General features: G+C 49.8%; 1 protein-coding gene across 2 annotated transcripts in view; it reads left to right on the forward strand.

The window, feature by feature from the left end:
- The window catches only part of SMARCD3 (SWI/SNF related, matrix associated, actin dependent regulator of chromatin, subfamily d, member 3), a 73,662-nt gene that overhangs the window by 1,816 nt on the left and 58,066 nt on the right, over positions 1-13,780 (forward strand). For both annotated transcript variants that reach the window (XM_054058439.1, XM_054058438.1), the window contains exon 2: positions 1,477-1,669. The gene's annotated coding sequence lies outside the window, so the exon portion shown is untranslated. The remainder of the gene's footprint in view (positions 1-1,476; positions 1,670-13,780) is intronic.

The following is a 13,780-nucleotide window of genomic DNA, read 5'->3' on the forward strand; positions in this document are numbered from 1 at the left end:
AGGGGACTGAGAAGAAAGCAAGGTTCCTCATGAGCTGGCATGTTCTGTGGGTGCGTTTGTGCAGTGTCCTGGTCTGCTGCCATCAGCATTGGACTTCTCAGAGAGTCTGGCCTCGTCCTGCCACACATCTGAGGGAGTCTGGCAGCTTCTGGAAGTAACCAACTCCCTGGTGCTTCCTTGGGAGCAACCCACACCCTGCTGCTCACTGTGGGGACACCTCCCAGGGAGACCCACAGCCCCTCCCCAACAGAACCCCTGCCCCCTTGGCCTGTGAGGAAGAAGCTTCCAGCATGGCTGGCCCTTAAGACAGGGTGAGGGTTGCCTCCTTTTCCGTTCCTTTCCTTGTGCACTCTCTTGGCCTGGCCCTCCCCACCTGCACTGCCTCCATCTGTGTGTTCTGCCTTGGCTGCTGCGTTCCTGGCCCTGTGCTTCCTTGACTTCAGCTCCGTTCACCACAGTCTCCTTTCTGCACTTTGCTCTTCCCCTGTTTTGGCCTGGCTGGACTGTTCTCCTGTCCCTGCTCTTATGCCAACCAGCATTGCCTAAGCTGGCTATGCGACGCTCCTGTGATGCTCCTGCTCCCCTGTACTGCCTGTCCATTCCTTGAGGAGTTGCTTCAAACTGTGGGATGAGATGCAAGCTTACACCCACAAATGCTGCGTATGCTGGGTTCACCTCTGTTCTGCTGCAGCGCTGCTCCTTTTGTCAGCTTCATCAGAGAGCTGTCGGAAGCAGCAGTGCTTCATACACACAGGTGCAGCTGTTTTGGCTCTTCCCAAGAAGCAGCTCCTTTCTTGCCCTGGCTTATGTTCTCTGGGAGCTACCGTGAAGATGCCAACACTGCAGCTGCCTGATCATGCCCTGAATCTGTGGGATAATTGGTCCTCCCAGTCTGCAGTGCTCTCACCATCCTGGCAGGGCAGCTGCTGAAATGCCAGAGTATTCCAATAGCCTATAAGGATTTTTTGGGAATGAAAGCCAGCTGGCTTAGTTGAAGCTCCTGTCCTGCTTTCCTGAGGGTTGCTGGAGATGTGGCCAAAACATCGCTGAGAACATCTGTGTAAGAAGATGCCATCACTTTGTGGTTAGGCCAGGCAAATCTCAGGGATCCCTTCCAATCCTAACTACCTTGTGGCTCGTTTTAGAGCACACTTCAGCATGCTGACAGGTTCCAAGTGTGCCGTGTACTCCTTGTGCTTGCTCAGAACCCTCAAATACCAGCTGGCTCCTGCCTGTAGGTTGAGAAGCCTGTACGGATGTCCTAGGGCCTGGGAAACACAGGTGTGCGTCCATGTGTGGTTGTCTGCAGAGAAGTCCTGAATCTCTGTCAATCGCATCTCTTCTTTCTTGCCTCTTCCCTCTTTTTTTTCCACTTGTGCTGTTTCTGAAGCATCACATGGGCTGGTGCCTTTCTAGGGAATCTTATTGTCTTTTACGTTACTTTCCTCTCACCACATCCGTACTTTCTCTTTTCAGAGCTGGATTCAAATGCATCCTCAGCTTGCCATCCCAGCGCTGTTCCTGCTTCAGGTCAATGGGAGTACCTGCTGTTAATTCATCATGACGTGACGTTTGGTCTCCTGCCCCATCCCGTTGGAAAGTTTCCTGCTTCCTCTTGGCCTGCACACATGTGACTCCGGGTGTTCGTCTGCTGCCCAGTCTGGTACAGGTAGGTTTTGCATTTTCCCATTGGAAAATTACCTGTCCTAGGTGGACGGAATGTGTCTGTGATCTGTATCAGGACTGGGAAATGTTTGCCCCTGGACATGCAGGAAATATTGCTTGTGAAGTAAGTCCAGAGCTTGCTGCTCCTGCCCTGAGCTGGTCCTTCCAGCCAGCTCCCGCTGCGATGGTGGCTGCCGGTGCTGGCAGAGAGGGTGCAGATCCAGCAGAGCAGACGCAAGTAGCAGCAGAGGATGTGGCTGCTGAGAGCAAGAAGTGGCTGCTTGAAGAGGAAGGAATGAGGAGGAGGAGCAGGTGTTCCTTGTGGTAGTTCCTTACTCTGTTGGCTATGAGGAAGTGGGATTAGTTTTTGTCCAGTGGTTGTTGATCTGTGGGGTTCAAGTGCTTCTTAGAGCGGGTCTATGTGAGCATGGTCAGCGCTTCCCAGCTGGCAGAGCTCTCTGGTTCCTGCTGTGGTTGGATGTGCGTTGGTCACCTCCGTGATATCCGTTGTTGCTCTCCAGTACCTGCTGCCTTGGTCACTTCCATGATGAGCTACTCAGTCTGCCCCTCAGGTCTTCATGTTCTGCCACCAGTTCTGTTCTTGTTGCTTCCACTGGAGAATATTCATGTATCCCTCTGCCTTTTCCCAGTCAGCGCAGCATTCCTATAATGGGCTCCGTTCTTCGGCAATGGGATTGGCACCTGTTCCCCTTACGACTGCACTGCTAGTTGCACTGGCACCGTGAACTGGCTGGGGGAAAAGCATGTTCTGTTCTGTTCTGCATCAGAAATTCATAGCCTGGGTTATAATTTATGCAATTTTAAGATGCAATTTTAAGGCTTGTAATTGCAGTCTGAGTTGGCCGTTTGAAAGCTGTGTTGCTCAGCCTGTAGCAGCGCCGGTGTGAGCATGTCCCGGCACCGGCCACCTCTGTCTGTGCTCTAGGAGGTCCATTAGGGAGGTACGAGTATCGCTCTGCTGGTCATCACTGATGTTGAGACCTATGTTGCACTGAGTCAGACCAAGGCATCATAGCTCTGACTAGCAGTGGATATGTGGAAAAGGAGTAGGAAGATGAGAGAAATGCCAGATCCTTTCTTATCTCACACGTACCTTTCAAGTGTTTGTAGCTATCAAACTGTGGAGTTGGCAGTTTGGAGTGAACAGAGTTAGAAACCCTCCCAGATTCTTAGGTCCGCTCTTTCAACATTATCCTCATTGGAAGGGGTTGTTCCAGTTTCCTGTGACTGACTTCCCTGTGTTTTCCATTACTATTCTGTCTGTTTCTGTTCAGTTGGATGTTGCCTTGGAGTCTGAGTCCAGGAAGGACCGTGGAACCATTCTGGTTGGCACGTTCCTAAAGGCAGAGGGTCCCTGTACCCGGCTAGCAGCTGCTGCGAGGTGCATCCTTTGGGAAGGTGGCTTGGTCCTTCTGCTTATCTCAGTCCCATGGGATAGAAGGCTGAGGTACGGGTGAGAGCCATTTAGCAGAGGGAGAAAACAGAGAAAGGGGATGTGAGTGCAGCAGCTTGGCAAAAGAAACTGGAAGTAAAGACAGTGGGGATAATGAACCAGCCATGTGGGAAAGGCTTTTGTGATCTTTGACTTACGATGGATGGTGTTAGGTTCAAGGCAACCGCTGAAAGCCAAGCAGCAGATGTGGAAAAGGCTGCTTCCAGCTGATGTTTATGGAAGTTTCTCTCGTTTTCAGTCCTGACATCCCACTCTGGCACTTCCTGTTCCTGTAGTCATCATGTGTCCTCTCCTCCATGCTGACTGGTCAGGAACCCACTGATGTTCAGCTAGCACACAATGTACTGCTAATGTTGTTCCTGTGGGAAGTTCACGGCCCTCGCTGGGATCAGCAGAGCTCCGTTAGCTTTTTGAGGAAAGGGAAGGTGCTAACTTTCACCTTCAGTACCCTCAATCACTGGGAGCTCCTTCTTCTCCCAGTGGCTTCCAAACATATGCTCAGGCTGACACTCAGAATCTGCTTGTTGTCCCTTAGACAGAACAACATTCCAGGAACTTCACTTTTCTGAAAGGGCTCAGTTTGAGGAATTGAATGGTTCTTAATTGAAAATGTAAATGTTAAGAGTTCTGGTGTTACACTACAGGCATCATCTGGGTTCTTCATTTACACGCACGTGCCCTAAGTGCACAGAAACAAGCAAATAACCACAGCTTGCCTGCTTTTCCTGTTTGCTCACAGCATTCCTTCTGTGTTCTCCGTAATGCATTCACAGTGCTGACAGTGGCTGGCAGGCTGTGTTTGGGAAGCATTACTCTGAGGTCACCAGGTGAGGAGCGGCCGGTTTTCCTGAGCCGGCAGCCCAGGATGTCCTTGGCAAATGTTTGATATTCCCTGAGCAAACCCAGCAGTAGCAGTGATTCCTGCACCTCGAATCCTGTGTTCAGCGTTGGGCCCCTCAGTACAAGAAAGACATTGAGGGGCTGGAGCGGGTCCAGAGGAAGGGAATGAGGCTGGAGAAGGGTCTGGAGAACAACCTTTATGAGGAGCAACTGAGGAACCTGGGGCTGTTTAACCTGTAGAATAGGAGGCTGAGGGGAGACCTCATTGCCCTCTGCCACTGCCTGAAAGGAGGTTGTAGCAAGGTGGGTGATGGTCTCTTCTCTGAAGTAATGAGGGATAGGACCAGAGGAAACAGCCTCAAGTTGTGCCAGGGGATGTTTAGACTGGATATAAGAAAAAATTTCTTTACTGAAAGGGTGGTGAAGCTCTGTAAGAGGCTGTCCAGGGTAGTGGTGGAGTCTCCATCCCTGGAGGAGTTCAGAACGTGTGGCTGTGGCACTTGGGGACTTAGTTCGGTCACCACAGGTGTGCTGGGCTGATGGTTGGGCTGGATGAGCTTAGAGGGCTTTTCCAACCTTCCAAGATATTATGATTCTATTCTATGATTCTGTATAGCTAGCATGGACTGCTTGGGTTTGGACGAGAGTCCCAGAAATTTTATGGAAAGCTGCTTTGATCTTCCTTCCATTTCTAAAACCTCTCTGTTCACTAGTTCCAGTGTTTGAGAGACAAACTCCTTGCCGTTTCCTTTGTGGCCTTTGACAGCCCAGTAACTTTTACAGCTTTGTGCCCTTACTGTAGCAATGACGTATGTGTTTGCCTGTAGCAGTCATCCCAAGCTAGGGTCAAGTGCTTCTCTTTAGATACAACTATCGCCGTGGCTGAAATGAAGCCCCTAGCTCACGTGAGGAGTTTGCCTGCTCCAGGAATATCAGTTCAGAGTCTAAACAACACTGCATCTTTTACTTTTTCTGCTGGAATCATAGAATAGTTTGGGTTGGAAGGGACCTTTACAAGTCATCCAGTCTAATCCCCCTGCAGAAGCAGGAACATCTTTAACCAGATTGGGCTACTCAGAGCCCGATCCAACCCACCCGTGAATGTTTCCAGTGATGGAGCCTCCACTACCTCCCAGGGCAACCTGTGCCTCCCCACTCTCATTGTAAAAAATTTCTTCTTTATATCCAGTCTAAATCTACCGTCCTTTAGTTTAAAAACATTACTCTTTTTCCTGTCTAGGAACTGAGCAGGAACTTATCCTCTGCCCAGCAATGAATTGTAAAAATGGTTTGTTTAAAGGCAGTTCAGCTTCTTTTGAGATCCTAAAAAGCAGAGAAGAAAATACAGTTCACCAGTGAGGTATTTCTAAATTTCCAGGCACAGCTTTTGTGGGAATCACATAAACTGAACTGTTGATACGCATGTGGCCTTTGATTTGCAAATGTGCTTCTAATGATGTGAGAGAAATTGGGCTCCATTTGGTGGATCTGCAAGGCCTGACGAGGCAGAAAATTCAAGAAGTATAAATATGTGATTTTTAAAGATTTAAACCAGTTGTATTCCCCAGGCAAAATATGTCTGATCTATGGCAGCCATAGAACTCGCAGTTAAAGGTGATGTCTGGATGGGGAGCAGGAGCTGTGTTTGCAGCTGACAGGTCAGTGAAGAATGCCTTTAAACACATGCTTTGAGTGGATCCATCATAATGAGATGGCTTGATCCAACAGTTCTGTCCTGCACTCTAGTTAGAGGTGACGTTATGTTCGTTTCAACCTGCTGAATGGCACTGTTCCATGTTGTCTGACTTGTCACTGGCTCTCCCCATAAAGGTATCTTCATTTTTAACTGCATTCACTGTTTAATTTGTGCCAGTAAATTAGGGAGATTATTGATCTTTCATAATGCTTGCTTGTAATCAGAGGAAAATGGCCTAATACCACCCAGACACCTCTCCAAAGTGGCCTTTCAAATCCCTCATGATCAATGTGAGGCAATAAACTGTACCTCCTGAGGATCTTGTATTTCCCAGCAGAGTCTGGCCTTTGTTCTCCAGACTTTGCCCTTTACAAACTTTCTCTTTGCTCTCTTAATACTTCACATTACAGTTCTGGATGCTCTTGTACAGATGGAAGTGTCCAAGGGTTCCTGGATATGGTATGTAGGTAATTTTGGTGCCATTTCTGTGCTTGGTACTCCAGATCTGTCTTTGTAGGAAGCAAACCAGTGGGGACTGCTTAGAACACCTTCTCTGGGTCTCCCTGGGATGAAGGGGCATGCACAGGCCAGTGGGGGCCCAAAGCAGCGTAATGGAGCCTACAAGACAGCTGCTGTCACAGCTTTTCTTGAGGCTGCCTGGTACTTATCCCCTCTGCCACCTCTGCAGCATGTCAGTGTGTATCTTGTGGCTGTTTGACACGTAAAGATTTTAATGGAATCATAGAATCCTGGAATAGTTTGGGCTGGAAGGGACCTCAAAGCCCCTCCAGTTCCAATCCCCTGCCATGGGCAGGGACACCTCCCACTGGACCATGTTGCTCAAAGCCCCATCCAACCTGGCCTTGAACACCTCTGGGGATGGGGCACCTGCGACTTCTCTGGGCAGCCTGGGCCAGCGCCTCCCCACACTCACAAGAAAACGCTTCTCCATAAGAGCTCATCTAAATCTCCCCTCTTTCTGCTGAAAACCATTCCCCCTCATCCTATTCCTGCATTCCCTGATAAAAAGCCCCTCCCCAGCTTTGCTGTGTGGCTCACAAGGTCAAGGAACCTGGATGCTCCTTACCTATTTGGCCCCTCTCTGTATCTTCCATGTCCGGTGGGAAGACCCATGCCAGTTGATGCCCCAGGCAAACTGCTCAGCATGGAAACGCTTGCATTGATGTTGAGTTTGTTGTCCTCTCTTTTGTTGTTGGCCCTCTGGTTCTTCTGTCACAAGATAACATGCTCCTAGTTTTGTTTCATAGAATCATAGAACCATTAAGTTAGAAAAGACCTCTCAGTGGGAGGGAGTCTCAATCTGAGGGAGTTAGGAAGACCCTGAACTGGAACTCGGTATCAGTCAGCTCTTGCTTGATCTCATCGCACCACAGCCAGTGCTGCTCACGTCTCTGACAGCAGTCAATACAGACACAGAAGAGGGAAGACCAGGTATGAAACAATTCCCTGGAGAGAGGAACAGGGAAAGGGCGATTGTTTGTATTTCAGGGGAGGGGAAGATATATGAAACTATGACCAGCATGGGGTTTTGCACTTAGGTCACAGCAACCCCATGCAACACCACAGGCTTGTGGAAGAGCTGAAAGCTGCCTGGCAGAGAAGGACCTGACGGTGCTGGTCGACAGTGGCTGAGCATGAGTCAGCAGTGGCCCAGGTGGACAAGAAGGCCACCAGCATCGTGGCTCGGATTGGCCATGGTGTGGCCAGCAGGAGCAGGGCAGTGATTATTGTCCCTTGCACTTGGTGCTGGTGAGGCCGCACCTTGAATCCTGGGTTCAGTTCTGGACCCCTTGCTCCAAAAAAAAAGACATTGAAGGTCTGGAGCATGTCCAAAGAAGGGAATGGATCTGGGGAAGGGTCTGGAGCCCAGGGGTTGTGGGAGTGTCTGAGTGTGCTGGGGCTGTTTAGCCTGGAGAAGAGGAGGCTGAGGGGAGACCTCATCACTGTCTGCAGCTCCTGGAGAGGAGGTTGGAGCCAGGCAGGGTTTGGGCTCTGCTCCCAAGTGATGTAATGGGAGGAAATATACTCCAGACAGGGGAGGTTAAGATTGGATATTGGGAAAAATTCCTTCATGGAAAGGATTGTGAAGCACTGGCAGAGGCTGCCCAGAGAAGTGGTGGAATCTTTGTCCCTGGAGGGGTTTAAAAGATGTGTGCTGTGGCACGTAAGTACATGGATTGGTGGGGAGTTGGCAGTGTTGAGCTTACAGTTGGGCTTGATCTCAAAGGCCTTTTCCAATCTAAAGGATTCTGTGGGTCCATTTGGTGGTCGATGCCTGGAGCTTGTTCTTCTGCACTGTTAGGGCAGTGTGTTGTTACCCAAGCTCACAGGTGAGCGTGGAGAAGGACCCTTCTTGCTCCCAGAAATGCCAGGTTTCTAGGCTCCCCCATAATGGGTGACTCTATCCATTGCTCCTTTCCCTTTTTTACTGCCAGGGTGGGGAGGCCCTGGCCCAGGTTGCCCAGAGAAGTGGTGGCTGCCCCATTCCTGGAGGTGTTCAAGGCCAGGTTGGTTGGAGCTTGGAGCCCCTGATCCACTGGGAGGTGTCCAGTGGGAGTTCCCTTGGAACTGGATGGGCTTTGATGTCCCTTCTGACCCAAATCCGTTCCAGGATTTTATGATTAACCACAGTCTCCAGCTGTGCCTCCTTCTCCGCATTGGATACATGGGAGCAGCTGAGCCCTCATTTCAGCTGACACTCTCACCCCAAACTGTGGATCTCAACTGCTGATGTGTTGTTTCCAGGAAAGATGGGAAAGGAGCTGTGTGAGTGAAAGGAGAACATGCAAAGGGAACCAGTAGCACTGGTAGTCTGGTGGCCACCATGTCCTGCGGCCCAGGGAACCAGCCTGGCTTCCCCACAGCACCCTGTGGGGAAGCATTGGAATGTTTCCAAAGCTCACCGGGCTGCTCCTATGGGTTGCAGTGTGGGGCCTGCCTTCACTGAGGTGCCTGGTCCATGAACTGATCACAGCTGCCACACAGGGGCAGCAAGAAACTGCATGGGACACCGTGTCCATGCGGACACTGCACAGCAGAGCTTGGAATCCACCGCCTCTGCTGTGCCTGTGCTGCCATCCAGCGCTCCCGCTGCCCCGAGGCCTCGAGCGTGCACAGCCCTTGAGTTTCACAAACATATTTTTCGTTTAAAAATAGTGGAAGTGGGAGGAGGTGGAGGAGAGATGGATGCTGGCTTTGCCAAGCAGCTTTTCTCTAGGGACAGATCAATGCCGTACAAAAGCCATGGAGAGGGAGGAATTAGTTTTCCTGGAGTCAGGCTGGTGAGGGTGAATCGGAAGAGCTACTGAACAGCAGTGGAAAAGGCCCTCGGGCATTTGGAAGCATTCAGGTTGACAGTGTCATTGTACATGTTGATATCAAACCTGGATATTCTGGATAATCTGACATATCAAAGCAGGTTTAGACAACAGGGATGGGGAGAATGACTGACACATTTACTGGGGGGTGGTGATGGCTGTGTAAAGCTCCTTCTGATCTTAAAGATGCTGAAATGCTGCGGGCACAATGTTCAGCAGCCTCAGAAAGCACAGCCGTCTCCTCGGCAACCAGAAAGGCATGTGTCTGTTCCCATGGAAATGTACAGAGCGGCCGTTCAGAGCTCCACAGCGCGGGCTCCCAGCTCTCTGTGGCTCCCACCTGAAGCTGAAGCTGCTGGCATGCTGAAGTGCACTGATCCTACACCGGATGAGGAGTGAGCTGTGCACGGGGTGGGGTTCCTGGCTCCCTGTGTAAAACTGGTGAGCTGTGCACTTGTTCCCATTGGAGGAGACCCTTCCTCTGTCTCTGATTGCAGGCATAGAAGATGCCTTTGCAGCTTTTCTTGAGGACAGCAGTATTCTTGCTGTCCAGAGAGGCATCAGCGAGTTTCTGGGATTAACATTTTCAAAGGAGTGGACAGACAAACCCAAAACACATCTAGCAGGGACCAGGAGCAGGATCCAAGCGTGGTTGGATCTTAGAATCACAGAATTCTGGTATGGTTTGAGCTGGAAGGGACCTCAAAGCCCATCCAGTTAAAACCTTTGCCATGGGCAGGGACACCTCCCACTGAAGCAAGGTGGTCAAAACCCCATCCAACCTGGCCTTGAACACCTCCAGGGATGGGACAGCCACCACTTCTCCGGGCAGCCTGGGCCAGGGCCTCCCCACTTGGTGTCCCAGGAGCACACAGGAGGGCCTGCAGGACCAGACCAGTCCATAGGTAAATGAAGTGAATGTATAAAGGGGCAAATGGGGAAAAGGCCACACCAAGGAGTGGGGTGCAGGCCTGGAACCAGCTCTTGATTAAATTGGCTCTCATGAGGAACTGCTATTGTTGACCACTTGGAAGAGGCAAGGCATCCTGGAGTTAACGTTGCTCGATAAATGCAGGGCAAAGCTGTCTTAGGGTGGGATAAAGTCAGCGTATGGGTAAGACAGAGCGATGCAGAGAGTATGGCCACGTTCCTAGACTTCTTTATTTGGCATTTTGGACAGCTTCACAGCAGGTTTCTGCCAGCAGCATTCCAAGTGGATTTAATCAGAGTAAGAAAAAGCATTTGCCAAGTTGAGAAAAGACGGAATGGCAGTGGTGGGATATGCAGTGGCAGTAGTTTGTCCAGGGAAAGGAAAGGATGGGCTCAAATAGCAGAAGGAGCTGGAGAAATGGGCAAAACCCAAAAAGTAGCTGTAAAGACAACATCAGCTCCGTGGAAGAGCTGTTGTAGATCTGGTGCAGCCAGAAAGGAATCGGTACGGCATAGGCAAGAGAAGCGTTTCTTGAGAGCAGGGATATGACAAATTTTTTTTGTGTTGGAATTTTTCTCCCAAGATTCTAGTCTCCATGTTCCTCATGACTGGAATATTGGGGGTTGCCCTTCCCTTACACAAACATCTCACTGGTGTGTTTTAATTTTGTTTCAGGCTTGTTCAGACAAGGTGAATATCCTTCTCTGGATTAACGCCTGAGATCCTGACTAAAGCGATTAGAGACAGAATTTCCTAATTTTCTTGGTCATTATAACTGCCAATTTGGGAAGCCCCTCTCTTTTTCTGGCCTCGGCAGGGATTTCTGTCTCAATGGTGCTGTATTTAGAGCTGACCTTCGGTGGGGCTGTATCATGTGCATGTACTGTCCCACAGCTCAGTTGGAGCATCCAAGCACCAGGAATCTGTTTGGAGAGCAAAGCGCGCTTCTTTTGCAACAGAGGGTGGTGGTGTCAGAATTCCCTGCAAGGGCACTGCTTCCGTGGTTTCCACTTGTAGGCTGGGTATAAACTGATTAGAGAACAGGTGCTGGGGATGGGGACATGGAGCAGGGATTTGGGGCTATTCTGAGCAAGGAGAGCTGGACAGCTTGTGTGCCAGGCCCACTGCCTGGCAGGATAAGAGATGCTTGCTCTGTTCTGCTGTGCTCCTTCCATTTCCATCTGCCAGCTGCATTTGTGAACCACAAAAGCAGAGGCTGCATGGTTTGTACTGGCATCTCCTAGTGCTCCTTGGCCCTGGAAACAGCCAGACCAGGAATGGGAAGAACCATAGAATGTGACAGTGTGACATAAAGTATAGCAGGAAACTCTTCTCCGTCACACACTTCACATCTGCACACAAACACCCTGCTGCTATCAGAGTGTAAACTCCCTTTATCCTGCAAAGCACTGAGTGCTAGAATGATCCACCTTCTATTTCTCTTAAGCATGTTTTGAATCCCCTTACTCAAGCCACCACTCGCGTGCCTTGTCACTCAGCCGTGCCCTTTCCTGGGAGCGCAGGCAGCATTCCATGTGCACTTGATGACTCCATATCCCCTTGCCCACTGCAGTTCACTATGCTAAGCTGTAATCTGCTGGTCTGGGCTGTGGTGAGAGGGAGGAGGGGACAAACCACTGTGCTGTGCCAGAGCCAGGCACTTCCCGGTCTCATGACGCTCTATGGCCCGGGAAGAGCCTCAGCTGACAGCCTGTTGTCTGGCAGAAGCCCAAGTACCCACATCGTGTCTCTGCATCCCAAGTTGCTGTGCCTGGTGCTTCTATGTCCCTCTGGTTTTACATGAGTATTTATGCACTGCACTAGGTAAATGGATGCTGCAGGCACCACCCTGCCCTTCTACTCTGGGATCCATCTGCCACTACCTCTCGAGTTTCCAGCCTACACCTTCTGTTCCACATTTGACACCCATTTAATTTCTCTTATCTTCTGTCCTGACTGGCTGTGAAACTTCGCCAAATTTTGGCATTTAACCCACATCTCTTGCTTCCCTCCTTTAGATCTTGTGGGTGGCAAAACAGTGTGGATAGAACAACTGCCCTTGCTATACTTGGGAGCTTCTTCCCTTCCATTTGTTCTTATTATTTGCTAGAACTTTTCATTTCTGACCTTTCCATAGTTTTGATTTTCCTTGGAAATCACATACAGATTATGTTCCCATTAGGAACGTCAATCACAGAACTGTTTTACTACATTGCCGTTGACCACTGGCTGCCACTTTCCAAAGCCATTGAAGTTTGCCCTAATTATATGCCACTTGAGATTAACTTTGACTTTTTGAGGGTGAATCTGTTTGTAATTGTAATTATTTTGCCAAATAAAATCATTTAAAAGACTCTCGGGCCCATCTGGCAACGCGGGTTTTCATCACCACTGTATTTCTCGTTGCTCTCAGTGCCACCACGCTTCCAGTCTGATGTGCTTTTATTACCTTATAATTGTTTGGTTAGCTTAGCTGGAATGGGAGGTGGATTTATTAGAGAGCCAGGATTGTCCCAATTGCCTTCCATGGGTCTGTGCCTTCTACAGGCTCCTCTCCTTGAGCTCTCTGAGGCTGTTCCTCAGTTCCAATGTGGCTCTGATCAGTTCACCTTTCGGTCAGCACTCACTTTTTATTGATGTACTTAAACTATGGACATGTTCCAAATGATCTTCAGTGAGAACAGGATAGAATTCCTAGAGTTATTAATATTAATCAAACTCAGCTTAAGAAAATATTTTTCCTGATAAAAAAAGAGGAAATCCCATTTGTTTTCCCATAATATGGAACGGCAGGAGTACTCTGAGCAGCTGCGTGTGTGCGGTCCTGAGCCCTGCAAAGCTCCAGGATGGGTTCTGAAAGAGAAAATAACTGAGCAGGGGAGGACGTGGATGGGACAGAACAGGAGTGGGAGTTTGCTGACTGACTCTTTCTGAGAGCTGATTCTGCACCAAGGGAACAGTGTCCATTGGGACTCAGAAGAACTGCCAGGCAGACAAGGAGCTCGGTGAAGACATAAGAGTCATTGCGGTTTCTTCAGGATCTGCCTTGGGATTGATGTTGTTTGATATTTCAGTAATGCTGGAAGGAGACAGGGTGAGGGGGTACAGCTTTAAATGGGGAGAAATTCTTTGCTGTGAGGGTGGGGAGGCACTGGCACAGGTTGTCCAGAGGAGTTGTGGATGCCCCATCCCTTGAAATGTTGAAGTCCAGGTTGGATGGGGCTTTGAGCAACATGATCCAGTGGGAGGTGTCCCTGCCCATGGCAGGGATGTGGAACTGGATGGGCTTTGAGGTCCCTTCCAGCCCAAACCATTCCAAGATTCTATGATTTTTTCCTCTGATGCATAAAGCCCCAGACGGCAACGGGCAGCCTGGCTGAAACATCAACAGTTCCTACTTTGGAAGGGCTCCTCAGCTCCTCAGCAAAGTGTCATGGAAAGGGAAGATGCTGAGCTGGGACTGCTGGTGCCCTGGAGAGGGCAAGGGGTGGGGAAGCAGCAGAGACAAAACGTGGAAGAGACAAAACAGACTTGAGTGTTGTCCTTGCTGCTGAGGCTGCACTGAGGGACTGAGTGTGAGGCAGCATTTGGTTACTGCTCCTCTGGGGTTTTCTCTGGATTTCCTGCCAGTTTGTATTTGTTAACCCCCACTCAGCTGTCGTCTATTGCAGCCCCAAAGACTTTTCCTGGAAAAAAATGCTCTCCAACCAACTGTTTGTTCTCTGTCTTTTCCTTACACAGCTGTTGATTTCTATCCTGGTGTGGAACTACTTTTGACTGAACCACATCCTGGGTTTTCAAACCGCATCTCTAGCTCCTCAGGACTTTAATTATCT

The sequence above is a fragment of the Cuculus canorus genome, chromosome 2 (assembly GCF_017976375.1).
Source record: "Cuculus canorus isolate bCucCan1 chromosome 2, bCucCan1.pri, whole genome shotgun sequence".
Taxonomy (NCBI): domain Eukaryota; kingdom Metazoa; phylum Chordata; class Aves; order Cuculiformes; family Cuculidae; genus Cuculus; species Cuculus canorus.